This window comes from Ammospiza caudacuta, chromosome 4 (assembly GCF_027887145.1).
Source record: "Ammospiza caudacuta isolate bAmmCau1 chromosome 4, bAmmCau1.pri, whole genome shotgun sequence".
Lineage (NCBI taxonomy): Eukaryota > Metazoa > Chordata > Aves > Passeriformes > Passerellidae > Ammospiza > Ammospiza caudacuta.
The window spans coordinates 37,314,893-37,335,667 of NC_080596.1; positions in this window are offsets into that span (position 1 = coordinate 37,314,893).

The following is a 20,775-nucleotide window of genomic DNA, read 5'->3' on the forward strand; positions in this document are numbered from 1 at the left end:
GAAAAGCTTTCTGCCAGTAATATAGACCACAAAGACGCTAAAGACGAAGGGACGATGCTCTCCGGATCCAAGCGCCGCTCCCGGGCGTCTTTCGGCAGAAGCCGCGCTAAGAGAGCACTGTGAGCGGTACAATCGTCTTTGCGCGAAGAAGCCGCTTCTTGGGCTCCGGTTGCCGGAGAGAGCGGCAGCATCGGAAAGGTGAAGAAGGAAGCTGTACTACACTGGGATTGTGTGCTCAACTTGCCAACTGATAGAAAACAGTACCTTACCATTCTCCTGACTTTTCTAATCACATGAATATTCGATAAGAAGCTCTTTTGGACAGCTTTCCCTTTCTTTATGCCAAACACTTGGCAGACATCCGTGCAAAGTCCAGAACACGATGGGAGATGTTTTCTGTGCTCCCGCAGGTTTTCCTTGCCAGACAGAGTGGAAAAGCTTTCTGCTAGGATGTAGACCACAAAAGACGCTAAAGACGAAGGGACGATGCTCTCCGGAGCTAAGCGCCGCTCCCGGGCGTCTTTCGGCAGAAGCCGCGCTAAGAGAGCACTGTGAGCGGTACAATCGTCTTTGCGCGAAGAAGCCGCTTCTTGGGCTCCGGGAGCCGGAGAGAGCGGCAGCATCGGAAAGGTGAAGAAGGAAGCTGTACAACACTGGGATTGTGTGCTCAACTTGCCAACTGATAGAAAACAGTACCTTACTATTCTCCTGACTTTTCCAATCACATGAATATTCGATAAGAAGCTGTTTTGGACAGCTTTCCCTTTCTTTATGCCAAACACTTGGCAGACATCCGTGCAATGTCCAGAACACGATGGGAGATGTTTTCTGTGCTCCCGCAGGTTTTCCTTGCCAGACAGAGTGGAAAAGCTTTCTGCTAGGGTGTAGACCACAAAAGACGCTAAAGACGAAGGGACGATGCTCTCCGGTGCTAAGCGCCGCTCCCGGGCTTCTTTCGGCAGAAGCCGCGCTAAGAGGGCACTGTGACCGGTACAATCGTCTTTGCGCGAATAAGCCGCTTCTTCGGCTCCGGGAGCCGGAGAGAGCGGCAGCATCGGAAAGGTGAAGAAGGAAGCTGTAGAACACTGGGATTGTGTGCTCAACTTGCCAACTGATAGAAAACAGTACCTTACCATTCTCCTGACATTTCCAATCACATGAATATTCGATAAGAAGCTGTTTTGGACAGCTTTCCCTTTCTTTATGCCAAACACTTGGCAGACATCCGTGCAACGTCCAGAACACGATGGGAGATGTTTTCTGTGCTCCCGCAGGTTTTCCTTGCCAGACAGAGTCGAAAAGCTTTCTGCTAGGATGTAGACCACAAAAGACGCTAAAGACGAAGGTACGATGCTCTCCGGAACTAAGCGCCGCTCCCGGGCTTCTTTCGGCAGAAGCCGCGCTAAGAGAGCACTGTGAGCGGTACAATCGTCTTTGCGCGAAGAAGCCTTTTCTTCGGCTCCGGGAGCCGGAGAGAGCGGCAGCATGGGAAAGGTGAAGAAGGAAGCTGTACAACACTGGGATTGTGTGCTCGACTTGCCAACTGATAGAAAACAGTACCTTACTATTCTCCTGACGTTTCCAATCACATGAATATTCGATAAGAAGGTGTTTTTGACAGCTTTACTTTTCTTTATGCCAAACACATGGCAGACCTCCGTGCAACGTCAAGAACACGATGGGAGATGTTTTCTGTGCTCCTGCGGGTTTTCCTTGCCAGACAGAGTGGAAAAGCTTTCTGCCAGGATGTAGACCACAAAAGACGCTAAAGACTAAGGGACGATGCTCTCCGGAGCAAAGCGCCGCTCCCGGGCTTCTTTCGGCAGAAGCCGCGCTAAGAGAGCACTGTGAGCCTTACAATCGTCTTTGCGCGAAGAAGTCGCTTCTTGGGCTCTGGGAGCCGGAGAGAGCGGCAGCATCGGAAAGGTGAAGAAGGAAGCTGTAGAACACGGGGATTGTGTGCTCAACTTGCCAACTGATAGAAAACAGTACCTTACCATTCTCCTGACTTTTCTAATCACATGAATATTCGATAAGAATCTGTTTTGGACAGCTTTTCCTTTCTTTAAGCCAAACAATTGGCAGACATCCGTGCAACGTCCAGAACACGATGGGAGATGTTTTCTGTGCTCCCGCAGGTTTTCCTTGTCAGAGAGAGTGGAAACGCTTTCTGCTAGGATGTAGACCACAAAAGACGCTAAAGACGAAGGGACGATGCTCTCCGGTGCTAAGCGCCGCTCCCGGGCGTCTTTCGGCAGAAGCCGCGCTAAGAGAGCACTGTGAGCGGTACAATCGTCTTTGCGCGAAGAAGCCTTTTCTTCGGCTCAGGGAGCCGGAGAGAGCGGCAGCATGGGAAAGGTGAAGAAGGAAGCTGTACAACACTGGGATTGTGTGCTCAACTTGCCAACTGATAGAAAACAGTACCTTACCATTCTCCTGACTTTTCTAATCACATGAATATTCGATTAGAAGCTGTTTTGGACAGCTTTTCTTTTCTTTATGCCAAACACATGGCAGACCTCCGTGCAACGACCAGAACACGATGGGAGATGTTTTCTGTGCTCCCGCAGGTTTTCCTTGCCAGACAGAGTGGAAAAGCTTTCTGCCAGTAATATAGACCACAAAGACGCTAAAGACGAAGGGACGATGCTCTCCGGATCCAAGCGCCGCTCCCGGGCGTCTTTCGGCAGAAGCCGCGCTAAGAGAGCACTGTGAGCGGTACAATCGTCTTTGCGCGAAGAAGCCGCTTCTTGGGCTCCGGTTGCCGGAGAGAGCGGCAGCATCGGAAAGGTGAAGAAGGAAGCTGTACTACACTGGGATTGTGTGCTCAACTTGCCAACTGATAGAAAACAGTACCTTACCATTCTCCTGACTTTTCTAATCACATGAATATTCGATAAGAAGCTCTTTTGGACAGCTTTCCCTTTCTTTATGCCAAACACTTGGCAGACATCCGTGCAAAGTCCAGAACACGATGGGAGATGTTTTCTGTGCTCCCGCAGGTTTTCCTTGCCAGACAGAGTGGAAAAGCTTTCTGCTAGGATGTAGACCACAAAAGACGCTAAAGACGAAGGGACGATGCTCTCCGGAGCTAAGCGCCGCTCCCGGGCGTCTTTCGGCAGAAGCCGCGCTAAGAGAGCACTGTGAGCGGTACAATCGTCTTTGCGCGAAGAAGCCGCTTCTTGGGCTCAGGGAGCCGGAGAGAGCGGCAGCATCGGAAAGGTGAAGAAGGAAGCTGTACAACACTGGGATTGTGTGCTCAACTTGCCAACTGATAGAAAACAGTACCTTACTATTCTCCTGACTTTTCCAATCACATGAATATTCGATAAGAAGCTGTTTTGGACAGCTTTCCCTTTCTTTATGCCAAACACTTGGCAGACATCCGTACAATGTCCAGAACACGATGGGAGATGTTTTCTGTGCTCCCGCAGGTTTTCCTTGCCAGACAGAGTGGAAAAGCTTTCTGCTAGGGTGTAGACCACAAAAGACGCTAAAGACGAAGGGACGATGCTCTCCGGAGCTAAGCGCCGCTCCCGGGCTTCTTTCGGCAGAAGCCGCGCTAAGAGGGCACTGTGACCGGTACAATCGTCTTTGCGCGAAGAAGCCGCTTCTTCGGCTCCGGGAGCCGGAGAGAGCGGCAGCATCGGAAAGGTGAAGAAGGAAGCTGTAGAACACTGGGATTGTGTGCTCAACTTGCCAACTGATAGAAAACAGTACCTTACCATTCTCCTGACTTTTCCAATCACATGAATATTCGATAAGAAGCTGTTTTGGACAGCTTTCCCTTTCTTTATGCCAAACACTTGGCAGACATCCGTGCAACGTCCAGAACACGATGGGAGATGTTTTCTGTGCTCCCGCAGGTTTTCCTTGCCAGACAGAGTCGAAAAGCTTTCTGCTAGGATGTAGACCACAAAAGACGCTAAAGACGAAGGTACGATGCTCTCCGGAACTAAGCGCCGCTCCCGGGCTTCTTTCGGCAGAAGCCGCGCTAAGAGAGCACTGTGAGCGGTACAATCGTCTTTGCGCGAAGAAGCCTTTTCTTCGGCTCCGGGAGCCGGAGAGAGCGGCAGCATGGGAAAGGTGAAGAAGGAAGCTGTACAACACTGGGATTGTGTGCTCGACTTGCCAACTGATAGAAAACAGTACCTTACTATTCTCCTGACGTTTCCAATCACATGAATATTCGATAAGAAGGTGTTTTTGACAGCTTTACTTTTCTTTATGCCAAACACATGGCAGACCTCCGTGCAACGTCAAGAACACGATGGGAGATGTTTTCTGTGCTCCTGCGGGTTTTCCTTGCCAGACAGAGTGGAAAAGCTTTCTGCCAGGATGTAGACCACAAAAGACGCTAAAGACTAAGGGACGATGCTCTCCGGAGCAAAGCGCCGCTCCCGGGCTTCTTTCGGCAGAAGCCGCGCTAAGAGAGCACTGTGAGCCTTACAATCGTCTTTGCGCGAAGAAGTCGCTTCTTGGGCTCCGGGAGCCGGAGAGAGCGGCAGCATGGGAAAGGTGAAGAAGGAAGCTGTACAACACTGGGATTGTGTGCTCAACTTGCCAACTGATAGAAAACAGTACCTTACCATTCTCCTGACTTTTCCGATCACATGAATATTCGATAAGAAGCTGTTTTGGACAGCTTTTCCTTTCTTCATGCCAAACACTTGGCAGACATACGTGCAAAGTCCAGAATACGATGGGAGATGTTTTCTGTGCTCCCGCAGGTTTTCCTTGCCAGACAGAGTGGAAAAGCTTTCTGCCAGGATGTAGACCACAAAAGACGCTAAAGACGAAGGTACGATGCTCTCCGGAGCTAAGCGCCGCTCCCGGGCTTCTTCCGGCAGAAGCCGCGCTAAGAGAGCACTGTGACCGGTACAATCGTCTTTGCGCGAAGAAGCCGCTTCTTGGGCTCAGGGAGCTGGAGAGAGCGGCAGCATGGGAAAGGTGAAGAAGGAAGCTGTACAACACTGGGATTGTGTGCTCAACTTGCCAACTGATAGTAAACAGTACCTTACCATCCTCCTGACTTTTCTAATCACATGAATATTCAATAAGAAGCTGTTTTGGACAGCTTTTCGTTTCTTCATGCAAACACTTGGCAGACCTCCGTGCAACGTCCAGAACACGATGGGAGATGTTTTCTGTGCTCCCGCAGGTTTTCCTTGCCAGACAGAGTGGAAAAGCTATCTGCTAAAATGTAGAATACAAAAGACGCTAAACACGTAGGGACGATGCTGTCCGGAGCTAAGCGCCGCTCCCGGGCTTCTTTCGGCAGAAGCCGCGCTAAGAGAGCACTGTGACCGGTACAATCGTCTTTGCGCGAAGAAGCCGCTTCTTGGGCTCAGGGAGCCGGAGAGTGCGGCAGCATCAGAAAGGTGAAGAAGGAAGCTGTACAACACTGGGATTGTGTGCTCAACTTGCCAACTGATAGAACACAGTACCTTACCATTCTCCTGAATTTTCTAATCACATGAATATTCGATAAGAAGCTGTTTTGGACAGCTTTTCTTTTCTTTATGCCAAACACTTGGCAGACCTCCGTGCAAAGTCCAGAACAGGATGGGAGATGTTTTCTGTGCTCCCGCAGGTTTTCCTTGCCAGACAGAGTTGAAAAGCTTTTTGCCAGGATGTAGACCACAAAAGACGCTAAAGACGAAGGGACGATGCTCTCCGGAGCTAAGCGCCGCTCCCGGGCTTCTTCCGGCAGAAGCCGCGCTAAGAGAGCACTGTGAGCGGTACAATCGTCTTTGCGCGAAGAAGCCGCTTCTTGGGCTCCGGGAGCCGGAGAGAGCGGCAGCATGGGAAAGGTGAAGAAGGAAGCTGTACAACACTGGGATTGTGTGCTCAAATTGCCAACTGATAGAAAACAGTACCTTACCATTCTCCTGACTTTTCTAATCACATGAATATTCGATAAGAAGCTGTTTTGGACAGCTTTTCCTTTCTTTATGCCAAACACTTGGCAGACATCCGTGCAACGTCCAGAACACGATGGGAGATGTTTTCTGTGCTCCCGCAGGTTTTCCTTGTCAGAGAGAGGGGAAACGCTTTCTGCTAGGATGTAGACCACAAAAGACGCTAAAGACGAAGGTACGATGCTCCTCGGAGCTAAGCGCCGCTCCCGGGCTTCTTTCGTCAGAAGCCGCGCTAAGAGAGCACTGTGAGCGGTACAATCGTCTTTGCGCGAAGAAGCCGCTTCTTCGGGTCCGGGAGCCGGAGAGAGCGGCAGCATCGGAAAGGTGAAGAAGGAAGCTGTACAACACTGGGATTGTGTGCTCAACTTGCCAACTGATAGTAAACAGTACCTTACCATCCTCCTGACTTTTCTAATCACATGAATATTCGATAAGAAGCTGTTTTGGACAGCTTTTCTTTTCTTTATGCCAAACACTTGGCACACCTCCGTGCAACGTCCAGAACACGATGGGAGATGTTTTCTGTGCTCCCGCAGGTTTTCCTTGCCAGACAGAGTGGAAAAGCTTTCTGCCAGGATGTAGACCACAAAAGACGCTAAAGACGAAGGGACGATGCTCTCCGGAACTAAGCGCCGCTCCCGGGCTTCTTTCGTCAGAAGCCGCGCTAAGAGAGCACTGTGAGCGGTACAATCGTCTTTGCGCGAAGAAGCCGCTTCTTGGGCTCCGGGAGCCGGAGACAGCGGCAGCATCGGAAAGGTGAAGAAGGAAGCTGTAGAACACGGGGATTGTGTGCTCAACTTGCCAACTGATAGAAAACAGTACCTTACCATTCTCCTGACTTTTCTAATCACATGAATATCGGATAAGAAACTGTTTTGGACAGCTTTTCTTTTCTTTATGCCAAACACTAGGCAGACATCCGTGCAACGTCTAGAACACGATGGGAGATGTTTTCTGTGCTCCCGCAGGTTTTCCTTGCCAGACAGAGTGGAAAAACTTTCTGCTAGGATGTAGACCACAAAAGACGCTAAAGACGAAGGGACGATGCTCTCCGGAGCTAAGCGCCGCTCCCGGGCGTCTTTCGGCAGAAGCCGCGCTAAGAGAGCACTGTGAGCGGTACAATCGTCTTTGCGCGAAGAAGCCGCTTCTTGGGCTCAGGGAGCCGGAGAGAGCGGCAGCATGGGAAAGGTGAAGAAGGAAGCTGTACTACACTGGGATTGTGTGCTCAACTTGCCAACTGATAGAAAACAGTACCTTACCATTCTCCTGACTTTTCCAATCACATGAATATTCGATAAGACGCTGTTTTGGACAACTTTTCTTTTCTTTATGCCAAACACTTGGCAGACCTCCGTGCAACGTCCAGAACACGATGGGAGATGTTTTCTGTGCTCCCGCAGGTTTTCCTTGGCAGACAGAGTCGAAAAGCTTTCTGCTAGGATGTAGACCACAAAAGACGCTAAAGACGAAGGTACGATGCTCTCCGGAACTAAGCGCCGCTCCCGGGCTTCTTTCGGCAGAAGCCGCGCTAAGAGAGCACTGTGAGCGGTACAATCGTCTTTGCGCGAAGAAGCCTTTTCTTCGGCTCCGGGAGCCGGAGAGAGCGGCAGCATCGGAAAGGTGAAGAAGGAAGCTGTACAACACTGGGATTGTGTGCTCGACTTGCCAACTGATAGAAAACAGTACCTTACTATTCTCCTGACGTTTCCAATCACATGAATATTCGATAAGAAGGTGTTTTTGACAGCTTTACTTTTCTTTATGCCAAACACATGGCAGACCTCCGTGCAACGTCAAGAACACGATGGGAGATGTTTTCTGTGCTCCTGCGGGTTTTCCTTGCCAGACAGAGTGGAAAAGCTTTCTGCCAGGATGTAGACCACAAAAGACGCTAAAGACTAAGGGACGATGCTCTCCGGAGCAAAGCGCCGCTCCCGGGCTTCTTTCGGCAGAAGCCGCGCTAAGAGAGCACTGTGAGCCTTACAATCGTCTTTGCGCGAAGAAGTCGCTTCTTGGGCTCCGGGAGCCGGAGAGAGCGGCAGCATCGGAAAGGTGAAGAAGGAAGCTGTAGAACACGGGGATTGTGTGCTCAACTTGCCAACTGATAGAAAACAGTACCTTACCATTCTCCTGACTTTTCTAATCACATGAATATTCGATAAGAAGCTGTTTTGGACAGCTTTTCCTTTCTTTAAGCCAAACAATTGGCAGACATCCGTGCAACGTCCAGAACACGATGGGAGATGTTTTCTGTGCTCCCGCAGGTTTTCCTTGTCAGAGAGAGTGGAAACGCTTTCTGCTAGGATGTAGACCACAAAAGACGCTAAAGACGAAGGGACGATGCTCTCCGGAGCTAAGCGCCGCTCCCGGGCTTCTTCCGGCAGAAGCTGCGCTAAGAGAGCACTGTGAGCGGTACAATCGTCTTTGCGCGAAGAAGCCGCATCTTCGGCTCAGGGAGCCGGAGAGAGCGGCAGCATGGGAAAGGTGAAGAAGGAAGCTGTACAACACTGGGATTGTGTGCTCAACTTGCCAACTGATAGAAAACAGTACCTTACCATTCTCCTGACTTTTCTAATCACATGAATATTCGATTAGAAGCTGTTTTGGACAGCTTTTCTTTTCTTTATGCCAAACACATGGCAGACCTCCGTGCAACGACCAGAACACGATGGGAGATGTTTTCTGTGCTCCCGCAGGTTTTCCTTGCCAGACAGAGTGGAAAAGCTTTCTGCCAGTAATATAGACCACAAAGACGCTAAAGACGAAGGGACGATGCTCTCCGGATCCAAGCGCCGCTCCCGGGCGTCTTTCGGCAGAAGCCGCGCTAAGAGAGCACTGTGAGCGGTACAATCGTCTTTGCGCGAAGAAGCCGCTTCTTGGGCTCCGGTTGCCGGAGAGAGCGGCAGCATCGGAAAGGTGAAGAAGGAAGCTGTACTACACTGGGATTGTGTGCTCAACTTGCCAACTGATAGAAAACAGTACCTTACCATTCTCCTGACTTTTCTAATCACATGAATATTCGATAAGAAGCTCTTTTGGACAGCTTTCCCTTTCTTTATGCCAAACACTTGGCAGACATCCGTGCAAAGTCCAGAACACGATGGGAGATGTTTTCTGTGCTCCCGCAGGTTTTCCTTGCCAGACAGAGTGGAAAAGCTTTCTGCTAGGATGTAGACCACAAAAGACGCTAAAGACGAAGGGACGATGCTCTCCGGAGCTAAGCGCCGCTCCCGGGCGTCTTTCGGCAGAAGCCGCGCTAAGAGAGCACTGTGAGCGGTACAATCGTCTTTGCGCGAAGAAGCCGCTTCTTCGGCTCCGGGAGCCGGAGAGAGCGGCAGCATCGGAAAGGTGAAGAAGGAAGCTGTACAACACTGGGATTGTGTGCTCAACTTGCCAACTGATAGAAAACAGTACCTTACTATTCTCCTGACTTTTCCAATCACATGAATATTCGATAAGAAGCTGTTTTGGACAGCTTTCCCTTTCTTTATGCCAAACACTTGGCAGACATCCGTGCAATGTCCAGAACACGATGGGAGATGTTTTCTGTGCTCCCGCAGGTTTTCCTTGCCAGACAGAGTGGAAAAGCTTTCTGCTAGGGTGTAGACCACAAAAGACGCTAAAGACGAAGGGACGATGCTCTCCGGTGCTAAGCGCCGCTCCCGGGCTTCTTTCGGCAGAAGCCGCGCTAAGAGGGCACTGTGACCGGTACAATCGTCTTTGCGCGAATAAGCCGCTTCTTCGGCTCCGGGAGCCGGAGAGAGCGGCAGCATCGGAAAGGTGAAGAAGGAAGCTGTAGAACACTGGGATTGTGTGCTCAACTTGCCAACTGATAGAAAACAGTACCTTACCATTCTCCTGACATTTCCAATCACATGAATATTCGATAAGAAGCTGTTTTGGACAGCTTTCCCTTTCTTTATGCCAAACACTTGGCAGACATCCGTGCAACGTCCAGAACACGATGGGAGATGTTTTCTGTGCTCCCGCAGGTTTTCCTTGCCAGACAGAGTCGAAAAGCTTTCTGCTAGGATGTAGACCACAAAAGACGCTAAAGACGAAGGTACGATGCTCTCCGGAACTAAGCGCCGCTCCCGGGCTTCTTTCGGCAGAAGCCGCGCTAAGAGAGCACTGTGAGCGGTACAATCGTCTTTGCGCGAAGAAGCCTTTTCTTCGGCTCCGGGAGCCGGAGAGAGCGGCAGCATGGGAAAGGTGAAGAAGGAAGCTGTACAACACTGGGATTGTGTGCTCGACTTGCCAACTGATAGAAAACAGTACCTTACTATTCTCCTGACGTTTCCAATCACATGAATATTCGATAAGAAGGTGTTTTTGACAGCTTTACTTTTCTTTATGCCAAACACATGGCAGACCTCCGTGCAACGTCAAGAACACGATGGGAGATGTTTTCTGTGCTCCTGCGGGTTTTCCTTGCCAGACAGAGTGGAAAAGCTTTCTGCCAGGATGTAGACCACAAAAGACGCTAAAGACTAAGGGACGATGCTCTCCGGAGCAAAGCGCCGCTCCCGGGCTTCTTTCGGCAGAAGCCGCGCTAAGAGAGCACTGTGAGCCTTACAATCGTCTTTGCGCGAAGAAGTCGCTTCTTGGGCTCTGGGAGCCGGAGAGAGCGGCAGCATCGGAAAGGTGAAGAAGGAAGCTGTAGAACACGGGGATTGTGTGCTCAACTTGCCAACTGATAGAAAACAGTACCTTACCATTCTCCTGACTTTTCTAATCACATGAATATTCGATAAGAATCTGTTTTGGACAGCTTTTCCTTTCTTTAAGCCAAACAATTGGCAGACATCCGTGCAACGTCCAGAACACGATGGGAGATATTTTCTGTGCTCCCGCAGGTTTTCCTTGTCAGAGAGAGTGGAAACGCTTTCTGCTAGGATGTAGACCACAAAAGACGCTAAAGACGAAGGGACGATGCTCTCCGGAGCTAAGCGCCGCTCCCGGGCGTCTTTCGGCAGAAGCCGCGCTAAGAGAGCACTGTGAGCGGTACAATCGTCTTTGCGCGAAGAAGCCGCATCTTCGGCTCAGGGAGCCGGAGAGAGCGGCAGCATGGGAAAGGTGAAGAAGGAAGCTGTACAACACTGGGATTGTGTGCTCAACTTGCCAACTGATAGAAAACAGTACCTTACCATTCTCCTGACTTTTCTAATCACATGAATATTCGATTAGAAGCTGTTTTGGACAGCTTTTCTTTTCTTTATGCCAAACACATGGCAGACCTCCGTGCAACGACCAGAACACGATGGGAGATGTTTTCTGTGCTCCCGCAGGTTTTCCTTGCCAGACAGAGTGGAAAAGCTTTCTGCCAGTAATATAGACCACAAAGACGCTAAAGACGAAGGGACGATGCTCTCCGGATCCAAGCGCCGCTCCCGGGCGTCTTTCGGCAGAAGCCGCGCTAAGAGAGCACTGTGAGCGGTACAATCGTCTTTGCGCGAAGAAGCCGCTTCTTGGGCTCCGGTTGCCGGAGAGAGCGGCAGCATCGGAAAGGTGAAGAAGGAAGCTGTACTACACTGGGATTGTGTGCTCAACTTGCCAACTGATAGAAAACAGTACCTTACCATTCTCCTGACTTTTCTAATCACATGAATATTCGATAAGAAGCTCTTTTGGACAGCTTTCCCTTTCTTTATGCCAAACACTTGGCAGACATCCGTGCAAAGTCCAGAACACGATGGGAGATGTTTTCTGTGCTCCCGCAGGTTTTCCTTGCCAGACAGAGTGGAAAAGCTTTCTGCTAGGATGTAGACCACAAAAGACGCTAAAGACGAAGGGACGATGCTCTCCGGAGCTAAGCGCCGCTCCCGGGCGTCTTTCGGCAGAAGCCGCGCTAAGAGAGCACTGTGAGCGGTACAATCGTCTTTGCGCGAAGAAGCCGCTTCTTGGGCTCAGGGAGCCGGAGAGAGCGGCAGCATGGGAAAGGTGAAGAAGGAAGCTGTACAACACTGGGATTGTGTGCTCAACTTGCCAACTGATAGAAAACAGTACCTTACTATTCTCCTGACTTTTCCAATCACATGAATATTCGATAAGAAGCTGTTTTGGACAGCTTTCCCTTTCTTTATGCCAAACACTTGGCAGACATCCGTACAATGTCCAGAACACGATGGGAGATGTTTTCTGTGCTCCCGCAGGTTTTCCTTGCCAGACAGAGTGGAAAAGCTTTCTGCTAGGGTGTAGACCACAAAAGACGCTAAAGACGAAGGGACGATGCTCTCCGGAGCTAAGCGCCGCTCCCGGGCTTCTTTCGGCAGAAGCCGCGCTAAGAGGGCACTGTGACCGGTACAATCGTCTTTGCGCGAAGAAGCCGCTTCTTCGGCTCCGGGAGCCGGAGAGAGCGGCAGCATCGGAAAGGTGAAGAAGGAAGCTGTAGAACACTGGGATTGTGTGCTCAACTTGCCAACTGATAGAAAACAGTACCTTACCATTCTCCTGACTTTTCCAATCACATGAATATTCGATAAGAAGCTGTTTTGGACAGCTTTCCCTTTCTTTATGCCAAACACTTGGCAGACATCCGTGCAACGTCCAGAACACGATGGGAGATGTTTTCTGTGCTCCCGCAGGTTTTCCTTGCCAGACAGAGTGGAAAAGCTTTCTGCCAGGATGTAGACCACAAAAGACGCTAAAGACGAAGGGACGATGCTCTCCGGTGCTAAGCGCCGCTCCCGGGCTTCTTTCGTCAGAAGCCGCGCTAAGAGAGCACTGTGAGCGGTACAATCGTCTTTGCGCGAAGAAGCCGCTTCTTCGGCTCCGGGAGCCGGAGAGAGCGGCAGCATCGGAAAGGTGAAGAAGGAAGCTGTACAACACTGGGATTGTGTGCTCAACTTGCCAACTGATAGAAAACAGTACCTTACCATTCTCCTGACTTTTCTAATCACATGAATATTCGATAAGAAGCTGTTTTTGACAGCTTTTCTTTTCTTTATGCCAAACACTAGGCAGACCTCCGTGCAACGTCTAGAACACGATGGGAGATGTTTTCTGTGCTCCCGCAGGTTTTCCTTGCCAGACAGAGTGGAAACGCTTTCTGCTAGGATGTAGACCACAAAAGACGCTAAAGACGAAGGGACGATGCTCTCGGGAGCTAATCGCCGCTCCCGGGCTTCTTTCGTCAGAAGCCGCGCTAAGAGAGCACTGTGAGCGGTACAATCGTCTTTGCGCGAAGAAGCCGCTTCTTCGGGTCCGGGAGCCGGAGAGAGCGGCAGCATGGGAAAGGTGAAGAAGGAAGCTGTACAACACTGGGATTGTGTGCTCAACTTGCCAACTGATAGTAAACAGTACCTTACCATCCTCCTGACTTTCTAATCACATGAATATTCGATAAGAAGCTGTTTTGGACAGCTTTTCTTTTCTTTATGCCAAACACTTGGCAGACCTCCGTGCAACGTCCAGAACACGATGGGAGATGTTTTCTGTGCTCCCGCAGGTTTTCCTTGCCAGACAGAGTGGAAAAGCTTTCTGCTAGGACGTAGACCACAAAAGACGCTAAAGACAAAGGGACGATGCTCTCCGGAGCTAAGCGCCGCTCCCGGGCTTCTTTCGGCAGAAGCCGCGCTAAGAGAGCACTGTGAGCGGTACAATCGTCTTTGCGCGAAGAAGCCGTTTCTTCGGCTCCGTGAGCCGGAGAGAGCGGCAGCATCGGAAAGGTGAAGAAAGAAGCTGTACAACACTGGGATTGTGTCCTCGACTTGCCAACTGATAGAAAACAGTACCTTACTATTCTCCTGACTTTTCCAATCACATGAATATTCGATAAGAAGCTGTTTTGGACAGCTTTTCTTTTCTTTATGCCAAACACATGGCAGACCTCCGTGCAACGTCCAGAACACGATGGGAGATGTTTTCTGTGCTCCCGCAGGTTTTCCTTGCCAGACAGAGTGGAAAAGCTTTCTGCCAGGATGTAGACCACAAAAGACGCTAAAGACGAAGGGACGATGCTCTCCGGAGCTAAGCGCCGCTCCCGGGCTTCTTTCGTCAGAAGCCGCGCTAAGAGAGCACTGTGAGCGGTACAATCGTCTTTGCGCGAAGAAGCCGCTTCTTCGGCTCCGGGAGCCGGAGAGAGCGGCAGCATGGGAAAGGTGAAGAAGGAAGCTGTACAACACTGGGATTGTGTGCTCAACTTGCCAACTGATAGAAAACAGTACCTTACCATTCTCCTGACTTTTCTAATCACATGAATATTCGATAAGAAGCTGTTTTGGACAGCTTTTCTTTTCTTTATGCCAAACACTTGGCAGACCTCCGTGCAACGTCCAGAACACGATGGGAGATGTTTTCTGTGCTCCCGCAGGTTTTCCTTGCCAGACAGTGTGGAAAAGCTTTCTGCTAGGATGTAGACCACAAAAGACGCTAAAGACGAAGGGACGATGCTCTCCGGAGCTAAGCGCCGCTCCCGGGCTTCTTTCGGCAGCAGCCGCGCTAAGAGAGCACTGTGAGCAGTACAATTGTCTTTGCGCGAAGAAGCCGCATCTTCGGCTCAGGGAGCCAGGAAGAGCGGCAGCATGGGAAAGGTGAAGAAGGAAGCTGTACAACACTGGGATTGTGTGCTCAACTTGCCAACTGATAGTAACATTACCTTACCATTCTCCTGACTTTTCTAATCACATGAATATTCGATAAGAAGCTGTTTTGGACAGCTTTTCCTTTCTCTATGCCAAACACTTGGCAGACCTCCGTGCAACGTCTAGAACACGATGGGAGATGTTTTCTGCGCTCCCGCAGGTTTTCCTTGCCAGACAGAGTGGAAAGGTTTCTGCTAGGATGTAGACCACAAAAGACGCTAAAGACGAAGGTACGATGCTCTCCGGAGCTAATCGCCGCTCCCGGGCTTCTTTCAGCAGAAGCCGCGCTAAGAGAGCACTGTGAGCGGTACAATCGTCTTTGCGCGAAGAAGCCGCTTCTTGGGCTCAGGGAGCCGGAGAGAGCGGCAGCATGGGAAAGGTGAAGAAGGAAGCTGTACTACACTGGGATTGTGTGCTCAACTTGCCAACTGATAGAAAACAGTACCTTACCATTCTCCTGACTTTTCCAATCACATGAATATTCGATAAGACGCTGTTTTGGACAACTTTTCTTTTCTTTATGCCAAACACTTGGCAGACCTCCGTGCAACGTCCAGAACACGATGGGAGATGTTTTCTGTGCTCCCGCAGGTTTTCCTTGGCAGACAGAGTCGAAAAGCTTTCTGCTAGGATGTAGACCACAAAAGACGCTAAAGACGAAGGTACGATGCTCTCCGGAACTAAGCGCCTCTCCCGGGCTTCTTTCGGCGGAAGCCGCGCTAAGAGAGCACTGTGAGCGGTACAATCGTCTTTGCGCGAAGAAGCCGTTTCTTCGGCTCCGGGAGCCGGAGAGAGCGGCAGCATCGGAAAGGTGAAGAAAGAAGCTGTACAACACTGGGATTGTGTGCTCGACTTGCAAACTGATAGAAAACAGTACCTTACCATTCTCCTGACGTTTCCAATCACATGAACATTCGATAAGAAGGTGTTTTTGACAGCTTTTCTTTTCTTTAAGCCAAACACATGGCAGACCTCCGTGCAACGTCCAGAACACGATGGGAGATGTTTTCTGTGCTCCCGCAGGTTTTCCTTGCCAGACAGAGTGGAAAAGCTTTCTGCCAGGATGTAGACCACAAAAGACGCTAAAGACGAAGGGACGATGCTCTCCGGAGCTAAGCGCCGCTCCCGGGCTTCTTTCGTCAGAAGCCGCGCTAAGAGAGCACTGTGAGCGGTACAATCGTCTTTGCGCGAAGAAGCCGCTTCTTGGGCTCCGGGAGCCGGAGAGAGCGGCAGCATCGGAAAGGTGAAGAAGGAAGCTGTAGAACACGGGGATTGTGTGCTCAACTTGCCAACTGATAGAAAACAGTACCTTACCATTCTCCTGACTTTTCTAATCACATGAATATTGGATAAGAAACTGTTTTGGACAGCTTTTCTTTTCTTTATGCCAAACACTAGGCAGACATCGTGCAACGTCTAGAACACGATGGGAGATGTTTTCTGTGCTCCCGCAGGTTTTCCTTGCCAGACAGAGTGGAAAAGCTTTCTGCTAGGATGTAGACCACAAAAGCCGATAAAGACGAAGGGACGATGCTCTCCGGAGCTAAGCGCCGCTCCCGGGCGTCTTTCGTCAGAAGCCGCGCTAAGAGAGCACTGTGAGCGGTACAATCGTCTTTGCGCGAAGAAGCCGCTTCTAGGGCTCAGGGAGCCGGAGAGAGCGGCAGCATGGGAAAGGTGAAGAAGGAAGCTGTACTACACTGGGATTGTGTGCTCAACTTGCCAACTGATAGAAAACAGTACCTTACCATTCTCCTGACTTTTCCAATCACATGAATATTCGATAAGACGCTGTTTTGGACAACTTTTCTTTTCTTTATGCCAAACACTTGGCAGACCTCCGTGCAACGTCCAGAACACGATGGGAGATGTTTTCTGTGCTCCCGCAGGTTTTCCTTGGCAGACAGAGTCGAAAAGCTTTCTGCCAGGATGTAGACCACAAAAGACGCTAAAGACGAAGGGACGATGCTCTCCGGAGCTAAGCGCCGCTCCCGGGCTTCTTTCGGCAGAAGCCGCGCTAAGAGAGCACTGTGAGCGGTACAATCGTCTTTGCGTGAAGAAGCCTTTTCTTCGGCTCCGGGAGCCGGAGAGAGCGGCAGCATGGGAAAGGTGAAGAAGGAAGCTGTACAACACTGGGATTGTGTGCTCGACTTGCCAACTGATAGAAAACAGTACCTTACTATTCTCCTGACGTTTCCAATCACATGAATATTCGATAAGAAGGTGTTTTTGACAGCTTTACTTTTCTTTATGCCAAACACATGGCAGACCTCCGTGCAACGTCAAGAACACGATGGGAGATGTTTTCTGTGCTCCTGCGGGTTTTCCTTGCCAGACAGAGTGGAAAAGCTTTCTGCCAGGATGTAGACCACAAAAGACGCTAAAGACTAAGGGACGATGCTCTCCGGAGCAAAGCGCCGCTCCCGGGCTTCTTTCGGCAGAAGCCGCGCTAAGAGAGCACTGTGAGCCTTACAATCGTCTTTGCGCGAAGAAGTCGCTTCTTGGGCTCCGGGAGCCGGAGAGAGCGGCAGCATCGGAAAGGTGAAGAAGGAAGCTATAGAACACGGGGATTGTGTGCTCAACTTGCCAACTGATAGAAAACAGTACCTTACCATTCTCCTGACTTCTCTAATCACATGAATATTCGATAAGAAGCTGTTTTGGACAGCTTTTCCTTTCTTTAAGCCAAACAATTGGCAGACATCCGTGCAACGTCCAGAACACGATGGGAGATCTTTTCTGTGCTCCCGCAGGTTTTCCTTTTCAGAGAGAGTGGAAACGCTTTCTGCTAGGATGTAGACCACAAAAGACGCTAAAGACGAAGGGACGATGCTCTCCGGAGCTAAGCGCCGCTCCCGGGCGTCTTTCGGCAGAAGCCGCGCTAAGAGAGCACTGTGAGCGGTACAATCGTCTTTGCGCGAAGAAGCCGCATCTTCGGCTCAGGGAGCCGGAGAGAGCGGCAGCATGGGAAAGGTGAAGAAGGAAGCTGTACAACACTGGGATTGTGTGCTCAACTTGCCAACTGATAGAAAACAGTACCTTACCATTCTCCTGACTTTTCTAATCACATGAATATTCGATTAGAAGCTGTTTTGGACAGCTTTTCTTTTCTTTATGCCAAACACATGGCAGACCTCCGTGCAACGACCAGAACACGATGGGAGATGTTTTCTGTGCTCCCGCAGGTTTTCCTTGCCAGACAGAGTGGAAAAGCTTTCTGCCAGTAATATAGACCACAAAGACGCTAAAGACGAAGGGACGATGCTCTCCGGATCCAAGCGCCGCTCCCGGGCGTCTTTCGGCAGAAGCCGCGCTAAGAGAGCACTGTGAGCGGTACAATCGTCTTTGCGCGAAGAAGCCGCTTCTTGGGCTCCGGGAGCCGGAGAGAGCGGCAGCATGGGAAAGGTGAAGAAGGAAGCTGTAGAACACTGGGATTGTGTGCTCAACTTGCCAACTGATAGAAAACAGTACCTTACCATTCTCCTGACTTTTCTAATCACATGAATATTCGATAAGAAGCTGTTTTGGACAGCTTTTCATTCCTTTATGCCAAACACATGGCAGACCTCCGTGCAATGTCCCGAGCACGATGGGAGATGTTTTCTGTGCTCCCGCAGGTTTTCCTTGCCAGACAGAGTGGAAACGCTTTCTGCTAGGATGTAGACCACAAAAGACGCTAAAGACGAAGGTACGATGCTCTCCGGAGCTAATCGCCGCTCCCGGGCTTCTTTCGGCAGAAGCCGCGCTAAGAGAGCACTGTGAGCGGTACAATCGTCTTTGCGCGAAGAAGCCGCTTCTTGGGCTCCGGGAGCCGGAGAGACCGGCAGCATGGGAAAGGTGAAGAAGGAAGCTGTACAACACTGGGATTGTGTGCTCAACTTGCCAACTGATAGAAAACAGTACCTTACCATTCTCCTGACTTTTCTAATCACATGAATATTCGATAAGAAGCTGTTTTGGACAGCTTTTCCTTTCTTTAAGCCAAACACATGGCAGACCTCCGTGCAGCGTCTAGAACACGATGGGAGATGTTTTCTGTGCTCCCGCAGGTTTTACTTGTCAGAGAGAGTGGAAACGCTTTCTGCTAGGATGTAGACCACAAAAGACGCTAAAGACGAAGGGACGATGCTCTCCGGAGCTAAGCGCCGCTCCCGGGCTTCTTCCGGCAGAAGCCGCGCTAAGAGAGCACTGTGAGCGGTACAATCGTCTTTGCGCGAAGAAGCCGCTTCTTCGGCTCAGGGAGCCGGAGAGAGCGGCAGCATGGGAAAGGTGAAGAAGGAAGCTGTACAACACTGGGATTGTGTGCTCAACTTGCCAACTGATAGTAAACAGTACCTTACCATCCTCCTGACTTTTCTAATCACATGAATATTCGATAAGAAGCTGTTTTGGACAGCTTTTATTTTCTTCATGCAAACACTTGGCAGACCTCCGTGCAACGCCCAGAACACGATGGGAGATGTTTTCTGTGCTCCCGCAGGTTTTCCTTGCCAGACAGAGTGGAAAAGCTATCTGCCAAAATGCAGAATACAAAAGACGCTAAACACGTAGGGACGATGCTCTCCGGAGCTAAGCGCCGCTCCCGGGCTTCTTTCGGCAGAAGCCGCGCTAAGAGAGCACTGTGAGCGGTACAATCGTCTTTGCGCGAAGAAGCCGCATCTTCGGCTCAGGGAGCCGGAGAGAGCGGCAGCATGGGAAAGGTGAAGAAGGAAGCTGTACAACACTGGGATTGTGTGCTCAACTTGCCAACTGATAGAAAACAGTACCTTACCATTCTAATGACTTTTCCAATCACATGAATATACGATTAGAAGCTGTTTTGGACAGCTTTTCTTTTCTTTATGCCAAACAAATGTCAGACCTCCGTGCAACGACCAGAACACGATGGGAGATGTTTTCTGTGCTCCCGCAGGTTTTCCTTGCCAGACAGAGTGGAAAAGCTTTCTGCTAGGATGTAGACCACAAAAGACGCTAAAGACGAAGGGACGATGCTCTCCGGAGCTAAGCGCCGCTCCCGGGCGTCTTTCGGCAGAAGCCGCGCTAAGAGAGCACTGTGAGCGGTACAATCGTCTTTGCGCGAAGAAGCCGCTTCTTGGGCTCAGGGAGCCGGAGAGAGCGGCAGCATGGGAAAGGTGAAGAAGGAAGCTGTACTACACTGGGATTGTGTGCTCAACTTGCCAACTGATAGAAAACAGTACCTTACCATTCTCCTGACTTTTCCAATGACATGAATATTCGATAAGACGCTGTTTTGGACAACTTTTCTTTTCTTTATGCCAAACACTTGGCAGACCTCCGTGCAACGTCCAGAACACGATGGGAGATGTTTTCTGTGCTCCCGCAGGTTTTCCTTGCCAGACAGAGTGGAAACGCTTTCTGCTAGGATGTAGACCACAAAAGACGCTAAAGACGAAGGGACGATGCTCTCCGGAGCTAATCGCCGCTCCCGGGCTTCTTTCGGCAGAAGCCGCGCTAAGAGAGCACTGTGAGCGGTACAATCGTCTTTGCGCGAAGAAGCCGCTTCTTGGGCTCCGGGAGCCGGAGAGACCGGCAGCATCGGAAAGGTGAAGAAGGAAGCTGTAGAACACTGGGATTGTGTGCTCAACTTGCCAACTGATAGAAAACAGTACCTTACCATTCTCCTGACTTTTCTAATCACATGAATATTCGATAAGAAGCTGTTTTGGACAGCTTTTCCTTTCTTTAAGCCAAACACATGGCAGACATCCGTGCAACGTCCAGAACACGATGGGAGATGTTTTCTGTGCTCCCGCAGGTTTTCCTTGTCAGAGAGAGTGGAAACGCTTTCTGCTAGGATGTAGACCACAAAAGACGCTAAAGACGAAGGGACGATGCTCTCCGGAGCTAAGCGCCGCTCCCGGGCGTCTTTCGGCAGAAGCCGCGCTAAGAGAGCACTGTGAGCGGTACAATCGTCTTTGCGCGAAGAAGCCGCTTCTTGGGCTCAGGGAGCCGGAGAGAGCGGCAGCATGGGAAAGGTGAAGAAGGAAGCTGTACTACACTGGGATTGTGTGCTCAACTTGCCAACTGATAGAAAACAGTACCTTACCATTCTCCTGACTTTTCCAATGACATGAATATTCGATAAGACGCTGTTTTGGACAACTTTTCTTTTCTTTATGCCAAACACTTGGCAGACCTCCGTGCAATGTCCAGAACACGATGGGAGATGTTTTCTGTGCTCCCGCAGGTTTTCCTTGCCAGACAGAGTGGAAAAGCTATCTGCTAAAATGTAGAATACAAAAGACGCTAAACAC